General features: G+C 37.5%; 1 protein-coding gene across 2 annotated transcripts in view; it reads left to right on the forward strand.

Moving 5' to 3' along the window:
• SLC16A7 (solute carrier family 16 member 7) overlaps positions 1-12,658 on the forward strand; it is an 80,465-nt gene that overhangs the window by 8,996 nt on the left and 58,811 nt on the right. Inside the window, exon 1 of one of the 2 annotated variants that reach the window (XM_058420111.1) lies at positions 8,751-8,790. The exons of the other annotated variant lie outside the window; for it this stretch is intronic. The gene's annotated coding sequence lies outside the window, so the exon portion shown is untranslated. Of the gene's footprint in view, positions 1-8,750; positions 8,791-12,658 lie in introns of those variants that run through there. 2 annotated transcript variants of the gene reach the window in all.

Genomic DNA, 12,658 nt, shown 5'->3' on the forward strand with positions numbered 1-12,658 from the left:
TGGGAAGTTCTAGTGTTGCAGTATGGTATTTACAGCCTGTAGAAAGCAGACATAAATATCATATATACGTGTGTATGTATTTTCCACATGATCCTTTTGACCTCTTTGGAACAGTTCTGTGACCAGGTGCTTAGAAGGAGTGCTGATGGGTGATGTTTGCAATACAGGAGTGTGAGGAGATGCAGAATTTGGACCAGCTATGAAAACAGAATCAAATGCTTGGAGGAGATATTTCAGTGCCAATATTTTGACTTGGCATGCGAACTGTGAGAACGGAATGGATGAATCTTTAGCTGGCATTTAATAGTAAATTTAGCTCCTCATTTAGCTCCTCCATTTAGAATGGAGGACTTCCGTAATCAAGGAAGTTTTTAGTTATCCAAAGCAGAGTAGGTTCTGTTTTCCTGTGCCAAGAGGCTAAGACTGTTTGCTTCATAGCTGTTCGCACTGCTCCAAAGGGGAATTTGAACTGTTTGGTCAATCCCTGCTGCGTTCATTAACTTGGTGTGTTTGTTTCTGTTACCCCATTGAGAAGGGAATGGTTTGTGTTTGTGTTCCTAAAAGTTTGGACCTGATTTATTTAACCAAACCCCACCAAGCACAGAACCTTTTATATTTGGTTAAACTCATGCTCCCAGGTGCATTTTATTCTACTCCTGTGATTTTGACAGAGGGAATCCCTATTTGTTTCTTCATTTGGTAGAACTGCTTATCTGGGCCCTGCTGAGGATGGAAATGGTTTGCCTACTTTCTGTTGCAAACGGGAACCATGACACTTGTTCTAAAGAGAGAAAAGAATATCCAAGATGGTTTCTAATTATTTTTTTATCTTTCAGAGAACTGATAATATCCAGAGGGTGTTGCAGTGATTCCTTAAACAGGAGTAGGAAGGCTAGTGACAGCAAAGAAAAGACACAAGGTCTTGAAGGTAGAGGAAGAAGGAAGGAAGGGTCCATGTTATAGACTATCAGGCTACTTGGCTTCAATTCCTGGGCAGTCCAGCAGCTGCTCTGCTTTTGAGGAAAGCCATGGCAGCATCAGCTACCTAAAACAGCCCACTATGCCTCAAAGTGGAGGCTGTCAAAGCACTGCCTTTAATTTCAATCCTAAAATGCAGCAGCATAAGTAAAATGGATGGAGCAGTTCTGCTGCGGACATTGGGTTGGCCTTTGGGAGGTGGTTTGTGTTACTGCTAAGGTTACCGTCTCCAAAATAACCTGCTGCTGTAGAGCTGCAGTGAAACTGTATGGTGATTTGCATCTTTCACCTGTGGCAGTTAAAAATGTTGTATTTATCCCAAGCAGACTTACTTGGGGTGGCTTGGAAGAAACTGATTAGTCCAGAGTGCAAAAAGGGAAAGTGAGCTGTAAGGGAATGGTGCTCTGTTTTTGTGGTGTTCAGGCCTGCTGGGAGTTGCATAAAATGTTTCTGTCTTCTGAAGACCCTCAGTTGGCAAGATTTGTGTGGATTTTTACCTGTAAAAAAAACCCCCAAAACCTGCTTTAGTTTTGTAGATGCTACAGTCAAGAGCTGATCCTTCAGGGGTGAAAACTTTTGCCAGCATAGCTGCCCTTCCAGGCAAAGTAGAAATACATTATACTACACTCTTTAATCAGTTTGGGTTGTATCTCCTTGTCTTTAAATGAAATTACTTTGTGAGTTGCTGAATATTTTTATCACTATGCTTGTCTGTTTAAGTAATACATACCCAAGTACAACTGTCATTTTCCCACTATAGCATATACCTACACTTACTGCTTACTTGTTCTAAATGCCTCTCCTAATCATGGTCCAAATCCAGATGAAAATATAAGTGAACCTTCAACAAAGATAGTACATATTTAGCAACTTTTTATCTGTACATAAATCATAAACTTGCAAACTGGAGAACATCTTGCATTTTCTTACAGATGAGAAACAAGTATTTTTTGCTTAACATTGTAAAGATTACTAAGTTAAGAGGTAGAGGATTTCAAAAGTTGTATAGCATTAAAAATTAAGATGCTAGTAAAGGCTAGTACTATCACATCCAAGCTCATTAACCTTTTCACTTGTATTTTGCAATGTCCTCACAGCATTCTCCCCCCTCTGAAAAACACCCTTTAGTTTCTGATACTCAGTCTCATGTACACACTCAGTTCCACTGAGTTAGGCTCTCATACATTATCTGATATGACTAGAAAAAAATTTTATACTCTAAAAAATACACTTGCCCACAAATAATTTGTAAAAGACAAAAAATGGATTTCTTATAAACATCTAAAGTGATCTGAGCAAAAGAGGAAAACTACCATCATATATTAATGACTTGAACATATTTAGTTTTCATGAGCTACTGCAGTGTTTTGAAAAAATAAAAATGTTAATGGCTAATTTTATACTTCTTTATTTAAGGCAGAAAGATATTCAAATAATCACAGCTAAACTCTGCCCAGACAGTGTAGCCTTAAAAGTTACTTCTAAGATATTGTATTCTTTTATTTCATGTATGATTATCTATGCATTCATACAGAGACATTTAAATACAAGATAGTGAGGACAACTGAAGGGAAGTCAAGGAACCAGGGGAAACCTGGTGATGAAGAAACTGTAAGTCATTTGTGAGTAGTTTTTCCTTACCTTGGACTTTGTATGCTGACATGTTTTTGAGTTACTAGAGCTGTTAGAGCAAAGAGGAGTGACACAGGTGGGTAAAGCTGGGGGATTAGGGAGGAGGGAGAGCAGTGGGCAATCTGTGGAGCAGTCTGAAGCAGTATCTGCAGGTGGAGAGGGCTGGCAGACTAAGGGGCTGGTGGGGGAGCGTGTTTTCATTACAGTACCATTGCAATGAGTGTTAATGGGCTGGTTGGTGAGAAGGAAACCACTCATATTTCTCTTTAACCTCTGTTTTTGTGATTTGTGCACAGGTGGCCTTTAACCCATCAGTGTGTCTAGCTCATTCTAAAGGGTGGTGTGCAATAGATAAGAGTTACTGCCATGTTGGCAAATGTGAAAACCTGTGTTTCGCATTGCCCAGCTACATGCATGCTGTTCTCCATGCATGGTTCCTGATGGTATTCTCCATTTATTCCTTAATATCCCTTGAGTCTACCTGCTGATAAAGAATACTTACACAGAAACAGACAAGAAGCAACCCAAAAGCTGTGATGTTGGGCAATGTGACGTGCAACATACCTTTCAGATTTGTATTTCCTTCATACCTAATTCACTCAAACTTGTGTACTGGCACACCCTATGGCATGTCTCATTACTCAAGCTCTTGTGTGCCTGCATTTATCTAAGCTAACAAAACTTCATGCTGCATTATAATACTTTTCAAATAATTCACAGAGAGTAGTTTTTAAATTAATGTTGCCTCCTGGTTTTGTGTGGGTTTTTTTGTTTGTGTGTTTGGTGGTGGTTTTGGTTTTGGTTTTGGTTTGGTTTGGGCTTTTTTGGTGGGTTTTTTGTTTTTGTTTTTGTTTTTGTTTTTGTTTTTGTTTTTTTCCCCCTTTTTTTTTTTTTTTTTTTTTTTTTTTGTTTTTGTTTTTTTTTTTTGTTCTGCAGAGGCAGAGGGATCTGCTCTGGAATTTTTGCGCTTATTTGAAAATATTTGGCAGTATCTTGGGCAAACAGTTACTGTGTTTTTTGTTAAGTTTTGTTAAGCAGTCCCTGATGCATATTTGGTATCCACATCATCAGAGACAGCCCTAGCTATTTTGTTGCCTGACTCAAATCTATTCTGCTTCTTCTATTTCTCATTTGGAAGAAATTGTATTTAATAACACGTACTTTTATAGAAGTGTAGAATGCCTCATATTCAGATATTATGAAATACGATCTCACAAAATTTCACAAAACTATGAGACAAAGTACATATGCATTGTAAAAATTGATGTCTTAGCAGTTTTAATCAGTGCAGTTACAAATTTGCTCTAAAAATGATGCCTCCAATTCTGCAGATCTGGGCAAGTGTCCAGCCTTTACATAAGGTAAGCTGTCCTCTGTGTTGTTCTGTAAGGCATTGAACATTGTTTCAAGTTTTAATTGAGTGGTTTATCTAGTTACTTAATCGAGTTAATTGTCAATTAAAATTGCACATATGAAATTTGTCACTGTTTTAACATGGCAGTGATTTTCTTTCTTATACTTTTTTGCATAAGACTTGACTTGAAGATTTACTTTCAAAAAAGATAGTTGTCTACAGTATGCAAAGCACAAGATAGTTTGTCTGCATCTTCCATAAATTTTCTTCTATGAAGCTATGACAACCACAAAAATGTTTGTGATGCAACAGTCCTGAGTTGCCCATTTTGCAAACACAGAGATGAAATATGGGTCTTGCAGCACTTGCTTTTCAGAGATGCAATACTCAGCTAAACTGGGCATATTTTTCTCAACAGAAAAGATTGCAGAATTTCAAATTTCAACATCATGCTCTTAAGCTGTGATCAGTTTCAATGAAGATGGAATGAATACTTTTAGAACCTAGAGCATACATTTTTCACTTTCTTAGTTTGTAAGAGCTAAATAAGCCAACAGGATAATCCTTGTGCTATCTCCCTCAAAACACTTAAGATTTAAAAACACTGAACTGGAAGAAGGGACTGGGTCATTATTTTCAGTTCACTGCAATGCCAATAAACTGTATTACAACTTTTTACATAGAACTGGATTCAGTAGCATATGCATCTATAATGGAACAACTTTTCCAGATGTACTTTAAATAATGGAGTGATATAGGCAGTTGTAGGCCACATATCATTTCATTATAGCTTACATGTCTAAAACAGGTCAGGGAGAGATGTCCCAGAACTTTGTTTCTGCCCACTGATTATAAGTGAAACCTACATACCCAGATCACATGCAGATGTTAACACTCTTAATGTCAAAATGTTGTGATAGATTGCTCCTTTAAATGAGAAAAAGTCCAATTATGTGTAAGTCAAAGAATATCTCGCAGATCTGTGTCAAAAGCTTAAATCTTCTCTAAAATGTGTAAATGTAGGAGAAAAGATTACCACTCAGTACCTTAGGTTTTGCAGGGAGTTGTAGAAAAAGTAAAAATTCACACCAAAAGAAAACTTTACGACCAAACGTAAGTTATTGGAACAAGCTGCTATATAGCTTTAGGTATTATTGCCCCACTGCTAATGTAGGGCATTCTTTCAAGAAGGCTTGGATTGAGACAGTAGGAAATATTGTGTTGCAGTATTAATGGTAGCACTCAACTACATGCAGCAGAGATTATTTCTTTTCAAGTGTCTATTACTAAAAATGAATAGTGAAACAGATTTGTGTAGAATACCTGAGCTGAAGTTCACATCAGTGGCCAGACTAAATCGTTATGGTGAGTTTGCTTCTATTTTAAGTGTAATCTTATGATCCCAAAAGAAATTCTCCTTTTGGTATCTGGCTGTCTTCCAGGGAGGAATAGTTACGTTTAATATGTGCCTATGTGTGAAGGGGCAGCAAGGTGCAATAACTGAGCCAGTTCTCGGCAACCTTGTCAGAGGAGCTCTCAAGTAGCTGGATTCATATTCTATGTAAAACTCCACTGCCATTACTATTCACAAAATACACTGCTGGATACAGTCTCATATGGTGAGCCCTCTTGATATGTTTTTATATAGACAACTGTTGGGGGTTAAGTTTTCCTGTGGAATATTTCCCCCCATAAGTTGCTAGGAGACTAAATACTGATGCTTAAAAGGGTGCTTGTCCCGTACAAAAGGTGTGGATCACTTAGTTTTGGCGGGGGAGGAAAAGGCTCCTGGGAGCTGAGGGTGGTGGTTCTTTTCCGCTCTCGGTTTTCCAGGGAGGACGGTCGGGCAACTGGTAGCTGCCTGGATTCCACTGTTAACAGAGGGGTTCGGTCCTGAGAATTCTATCATCTGTTGGAGTGCCCAGGAATTTGGAGTTTTTCACCTGCCCTGCTGGATTTTGGGTCAGCCTGGGTCCAGCCGCTGTGGCTTCTTTTAGTACTGCTCACTTTGCCTACCAGGACGCCCCCCTGCCTGCCAGGACACCCCACCGTTTCCAGCCATCAGCCCCAGAGTTTCCACCGTTTTGGCTTGGTGCTCTCGGGGTGCAGTCTCAGACTGCCCGGGACTTGTGGGACAAAGCCCCTCGGGGTTCTTGCTTCTGTTTTATTATTATAATTGCTGTTGTCGTTTGTCTGTCCTGTTGTATTTACTAGTAAAAGACTGTTATTACTTTCCCCATAGCTCTGACTGAAAAGTTTTTTTTTTTAATCTTCCAAATTATAATAACACGGAGGGAAGGGATTGGAATTCCCCATTCCTAGGGAGGCCTGCCTCTCCCAAGCAGATACCTGTCTTTTCAAACCAAGACAACAACAGTCCAAAACTGTATTAACTTTTGTTTTTGTCAAGTTCTAGCTGACGATGGGCTGCAGGCCAGCTGTCTGCCACTGGCATGCTCATGCCAATTAACTCTGTCACTTAGAAGTACACTTTAGTGTTAGTTCTGACCTCCTACTTCATGCTCAGTTCCCTGAATTTAAAAAGCTCAGTCACAGGATAGGCACAGATTTTAGTCCTCATTGCTCTCTGAAGTCAATGGACAAAAGGCAGCTGTTGTCCCCCACCGTCATGCCAAGTTGGTGCTGTGCTGTGTTTGCTCCTGTGGACTTTGTAGTCAGCATCCCTAGAGACCTTGCAGTGGTACCTGCTGTTAATCCATCTTTCTGAGGCTGTTTCTCATGGGTACAGAAATCTTGGGGTCAGCGGTGATTTTCTCTTCCCCTGCCAGGGGTGGGACGGGGATCCTGTGGAAGGAAGGGCCTGCCAGTGAAGGGCACAGTGGGGGAGAGCGGCTTTGCTGACACAAGTGAGAAGCTGTACCCGGGACTAAACACAAGTTGTCAAAATGTAACAGAAGGTGTCCAGCAATAACAATGCCCCCCTTCCTACTTCACTCCAATTATAGGAAATGTGGTATTGTTGTCACTGGAGGGTCTTTGTCAGAGTTCAGCAACCCATGTTTACTTCCTGTGTTGCCCTCTTCTTTCTTGTGCGCTTGTGTCAGCAAACACGTTCCCTTCCTGCTGTTGTCCGTAGTGCTGAGATGAACAACCCTTGCAGGTGTCCTCCCCCAGGTGTCTGGCATTAGAGGCTCACCTATCACTGCCTTGTATTATCTCCAGTATGTTTCATTCTTCCCCAAAGAACTATTTCAGATTCAAATCAAAGTTTTAGACAATACAGAGATCAATTAAATGATAATACTGTCTCATGATTAGGCTGGTCTTTTTCTTTAAGCACGTCTCCTATTGGGTTAGATTCCAGTAATTCTGGACCTTGTTTCACTTTCCACGTGAGATTGCCACATGTCCTAGAAATACAGATCATCATTAGCCTAATTATTTTCAGATAAATTAAGATTTTTTTTCCTGAGAATTGCTTTCTTGCTTATGAACATTCAGAGTGGTGGGCAGTGAAAGTAACAGCAGTTTGCCCATAAAATCTGTCCCAGAGATGGTCAGAAATTCCCAAACAAAGCCCTTCTAAGAGCTTTGAGGCTTTAATATCAGTTGCTTAGTGAATATCTAGGACAAGAGAAAGTTTTAATTCATTTTCCAGACTGAGTCATCACTATGTTTTTCTGTTTCTTTTGGCCAGGCAGTTTATCCTTTCCAGCATTTTTTGGGTCAAAGCAAGTATCATGTGTGAGACTGATAAAAAATAATAGATGTGAGGACATACATACCTTGTTGCCTGGTTTTCCAGCAAAATAGTTAAGAACATTTTGCATTTAAAAAGAAAAGGTTTTTGATGTGGACTTTGAAAAGCATTGCTCAGAGTTTTTGAGTGAAAGTATGATCTGGTCTTAGTTACAGCCTATCTTGTAATATATTTATTCTCTCATCAATTCTGCAGATGATTCAAGTTTTTTTCTCTATACAAAAATAGGGAGGTTTTTTAAATTTAAGAAATAATGGAAAATTATTTTTGGAGCTCTGCAGCAAATTCTGCATTATCTCCAGCAAAACACTGGAGCAAAAAAGCTTTTTAAATATTGTCATGGCTAATATTGCTTATTAATACTAAATTTCTAATTACTCTATATAGGCTTAAGCAGTATTTTATACTTTCACTGTTAATAGAGCAGTCTAAAAAAATCTAAGTTAATTGCACACTTACTGTTAATTGCTGGACAGTTTTATCCAAATGAGAAAAAATTGGACTTTTGCAACATGATAGTTGCATTAAGTGCCTCTAATTTTCCTTCTAAGCTTTTACTGATGATCTTTAGAGCATTTTTATTACACTTTCATTCATTGAACAGAATAATATTAATGTTGATCTTAACTTAGTGTATGTTATAAAAGGCAGTTTCCCAACCAGCCTTACCATATATGCTGAACTCCTAGAGCATTAGACACAAACTGTGTTCAGTTGTCCCCAGACATTAGCATTCATTTTTAAGGCTATATATATCACATAAATAGAATTTTGAAATGGAGCAGAGGATGTTAAGGAAACATTCTGCATGTCAGAAAAAGAAGCTGTGAAAGAAACCCTAAACAGGTGATGGAATGTTAAAAAACTAAGGATGTCCTTCTGGGGGATTGTGTTCTGAATGTTGAGCTTCACCGTAACCTCTTGTGCTTCAGTAATTTGAGATGCTTGTTGGTTTGGCAATTGGTCACACAAAATAAACTGTCCAAACATCATGTGTGATAATCGGCCAATCAGGTCTCCAAAGAGTCTTTAAATGTTCAAACTGAACAAAGGCTCTGTATCTCTCAAGTTCCGATTATTGTCTTGGACAGCAGCTCTCTGCCAGGTAATGTGCTGTTTTTCTTTCCTTTTAGCTTTATTTAGTAGCAGTAGGTAGTTTCAGATTACTGTGCTAATCCATGCAAAACTAATTCACTAATTAAATGCAAGACAAGTCAGTGCACCAGCACATGTTGCACAATATTTGCTGTTGGCTTTTTAATGATTATCTAACATGTATTGACGAAACAGTGTGAGGCACTTCAAAGAAGAAATATTCTTATACCCTGTCTAGTCCTGAAAAGTTGTAACAAGGATTAACAACTGAATTTTGACAATTCCCGGTCTAGCCAAACTCTGTGGGATTGGATGTATTTTGTTCATATAGTTTGCCAGAATTTCTGGGAAAATAAAGACTTCAAAGATGAGTCTTCTAAAAAGAAACTTAAAAGAAGTGGAAGCATAGTGTAGCTCAGGTTAGATAGGAAGAATTAATGCTACGTGTTTTGAACACCAAATGCAACATCAATTTTACTTAAAAGGCAAGTCTTTATGATAAACATCTTATTTTCATAAGGATTTGGGAGGGAAGCAATAACAATCCCCCTGCATGAAACCAAGTGTTGGATGAAGGTTATTCATCCTCACTGAGCACCTACACAGACAGTTCTTCTGCAACACCAGAGATTTTTTTAATAAAGGTTGAGGGGTTGATTTAAAGCAAACAATATGGGGGTGTATTCTACTGACACAAGTAACTGTTTCAGTCTTTTGTAATGTCAGAACTCAGTGTTCTATGCCTCATTTCAGATATAGGCGCTTAAAAATTATTAGATTCCTCAGAATCAAGTGCAAAAGTAATGTCCAATTAGTTTTTTTTCATTATAACAACCCCTCTAAAATCTCCAGCCAACCTAAACAGTCTTGCAAATAGTTCATGAGCAGTTTTAGAATGGCTGATTTTACATAATTTTGAATAAAATTTGCTGAGTTTATTTCTTCAAGATAACCTGGTCATTTCTGGGACTGTTTTTCTCATCCCTTTTATCAAAGCTTAAAGATCTAAATCCTTGTTTACTGAGCTCAAAACTGAGTTTAAAGCTGTCTTTGGTTTCACCAGAGTAGGCTGGTGGCTTAGAGGCCGGAGTTTTGGCTGTCATCTTCACAACTCTTCTGATATCAGAAACATTGTAGGGGCTTATCACACACAAAGTCTGTGGATTTAAGTGGGTCAAATTCTAAAAAAGAAAATAGACAAAATTCAATGCAGTCCCCAAACATTTCCAATGGATATTTTATACCTTTTTTTTTTAAAAAAAAATTTGTGTCTGCTTATGATATGATTCTCAATAAATCTACATGAAATAAATTGTTTCTAATCCCTAAATTGTTTCTAAAAAAATAGTTGGTAGATTGAAAAAGAAGTAATATTTTGTTTTTCACCAGTGGCAGAGACATCAGTGTATAGTCTCTAAGTCCCACTCTCATGTAGAACTGATGTACTGTAGCTCTCCAACACTAAAAATATTGCCTTGACTGTTAGCAAAACCAGGAGATAACAGAAAGGTATTCCTACAGGGTAGTAGTAGAGAAGTCCCCAAGTCCTTACATCAAGGAGTCATGCTTGAACAAATGACGTTTCATGACGCTGCATGCAACCTTATTGAAGTATCAATATGAAGAAAATTCCTTTTGCTTTAACTTAACCTCCTCAAAACCTAGGGTTTTTTCAGATTTTCACACAAAATTTATTTACCAGTACAACTCCCTATCCCCTTAAACAGACACAATAAGGAAAGAAATTGAGTGGGGAGGGAAATCAAAATCAGCCTGTCTCTTCTGCCCAAAGTCCCAGGGAAAAGGAAGCACTGTGCTTGACCCATGTAATGGAGGAAAGCAGGAGAGTGAAAGATGTGTGTGCAGTGTAGTTACAGATATTATAAAACAATCACTGCCTGATGTTTAAACATTACTTTATGGTGTTTCCACTGAGATATTCCATTAGTATGTGATGATAATGAATCATGGTTGTACTTCACCGAGAGCTCTTGCCATGACTGCATACTTTCTGGGTTTTTTTTCTTTCTGAGGATTGCACATGGAAACAAGGGAGATAAATTATTTGAAGAACATAACCAGAATAGAAGCTGCGAAATTACAATGCTGCTTAGAAATGGACAGACAACACTGTTTTAATTTGTTTTGTCAATATTATTTTATTCAAAATAAAAGTGCAGGTTGAAATACAATCTTGTGGAGAATGTGAAAGAATTCTTTTAAAAATGTCCTTGGGCAGGGCAGTCCATATGTGATGACAAAAGTGTATTGGGGGGTTTAATACTTCCCCCCCCCCCCACTTCTGTAGAAATAGCTTGTGTACAGAAACTAATTTGAGAAAGAATACATTCAGTTAAAGAGAAGGATTGAAACAAGACAAATGCTTCTTTGCTGGTAAGGATCTCAACATCTAAACAGCATCTCAGTTCAGCTGGAAATGTTTGTCCCTGGTCTAACTCCTACAAGCTCAGAGGGTAAGTCTTAAGAGCAGGGAGAAGTGCCATCTAGTGATTCACAATAATACAAAACTGATGGAATCAAATTCTAGGAGATGACAAATGAAAGTGGTCATCAACCACAGATAAAATTGCTATCTGTGGTGTTTGGTTCTAAAGATCCTTAAAACTGACAAAACACTCCACTCCACTGTCTCCATCTTCAGATATCCATTTAAATTTTTATACTTTCATTATACTGCAGCAAATTAATATTGTATGTTTAGCAACAGTAGATCATAACTAATGCATTATAGGAATCATAAAAATGTCAGTGCATATGGTGTCTGCTGATACAAAAGCTATATATACTGTATGCACAAATTATATGAATTATGGAAATTATAAATTTACGTTTATATTTGTCCTTTTACATTAGATTTTGAACTCTGATACAGGATTTGTCATTTACATTAATATTTTAGCTCATGGGTGTAAAACATTAACAATATCTGATGTATAAGAAACTAGAGAAAATAAAGGTTAGAATAATTTTGACTCTTTTATTAATAATTTTAATATATTTGACAGTTCAGGAGCTTTTGGTGCTCTGTAGGTCTCTAAATTAAAAGAAGAGAGACCATAAAAAAAGGAAAAGGGTTGACTCTGAGGTTGCAGAAAAAGAAGACATTAAACTAGCAGTATTTCATTCAGCAAGTTCAACTTCTTTTTCTGAGCAGAACTATATCGTATTAATGTTCTGGTTTGTGGTGAGGACAAATTAGTGGCTTAGAGAGTGGGGTAAACTCAATTATAGCTTGCTGCATTTGTTTAAGGTTCGTATTTGTAAACATTTAGAACATTAATTTTATTTGTGTGAGTACTCAGAGTATCCGGGTTTTTTTTGTACAGCCTATTATGCAAAGTTATGGGTCTTTGTCATCAAAACTCTCTTTAAATCTCATCAGAGTGAAGCATATTGCTGTGGGGTCTAGTAAAAATATGCTCAAGTACTAAAATGCTGTGTGTAAGTATTCACAAAAATTGCTCTCTTAGTTTGCATACCGAAATACTTGTTGATAATGAGGAAGAAACTGTAAAACATTGATTCTTGTTCTTAGGCAGATATTCTTTGAAGTCAGGTGGCATTTCAGAATGTCAGACTGTATATGTATTTCTGGGAACTGATCTTTCAGTTTAAAAGAAGGGAAATACATAATACAGAAATAATATTTAATGACTATTAGACCATATCCATTTTTCTCATTTCTAATTTGTGTGTTAAAAAGCATTTACTACAGAGTTGTGTTTATACATCACTGTTAATAAATTATAATTTTTACTTGAAAACTTTTTGAAAAGGAAAAAGGAAAAAAGTTATCCTATTGAACACATGTATCTGTATAGAATCCTACAGGTGTTGTTTGCATAGAAATTCGAATC

This window comes from Hirundo rustica, chromosome 4 (assembly GCF_015227805.2).
Source record: "Hirundo rustica isolate bHirRus1 chromosome 4, bHirRus1.pri.v3, whole genome shotgun sequence".
Classification (NCBI taxonomy): Eukaryota; Metazoa; Chordata; class Aves; order Passeriformes; family Hirundinidae; genus Hirundo; species Hirundo rustica.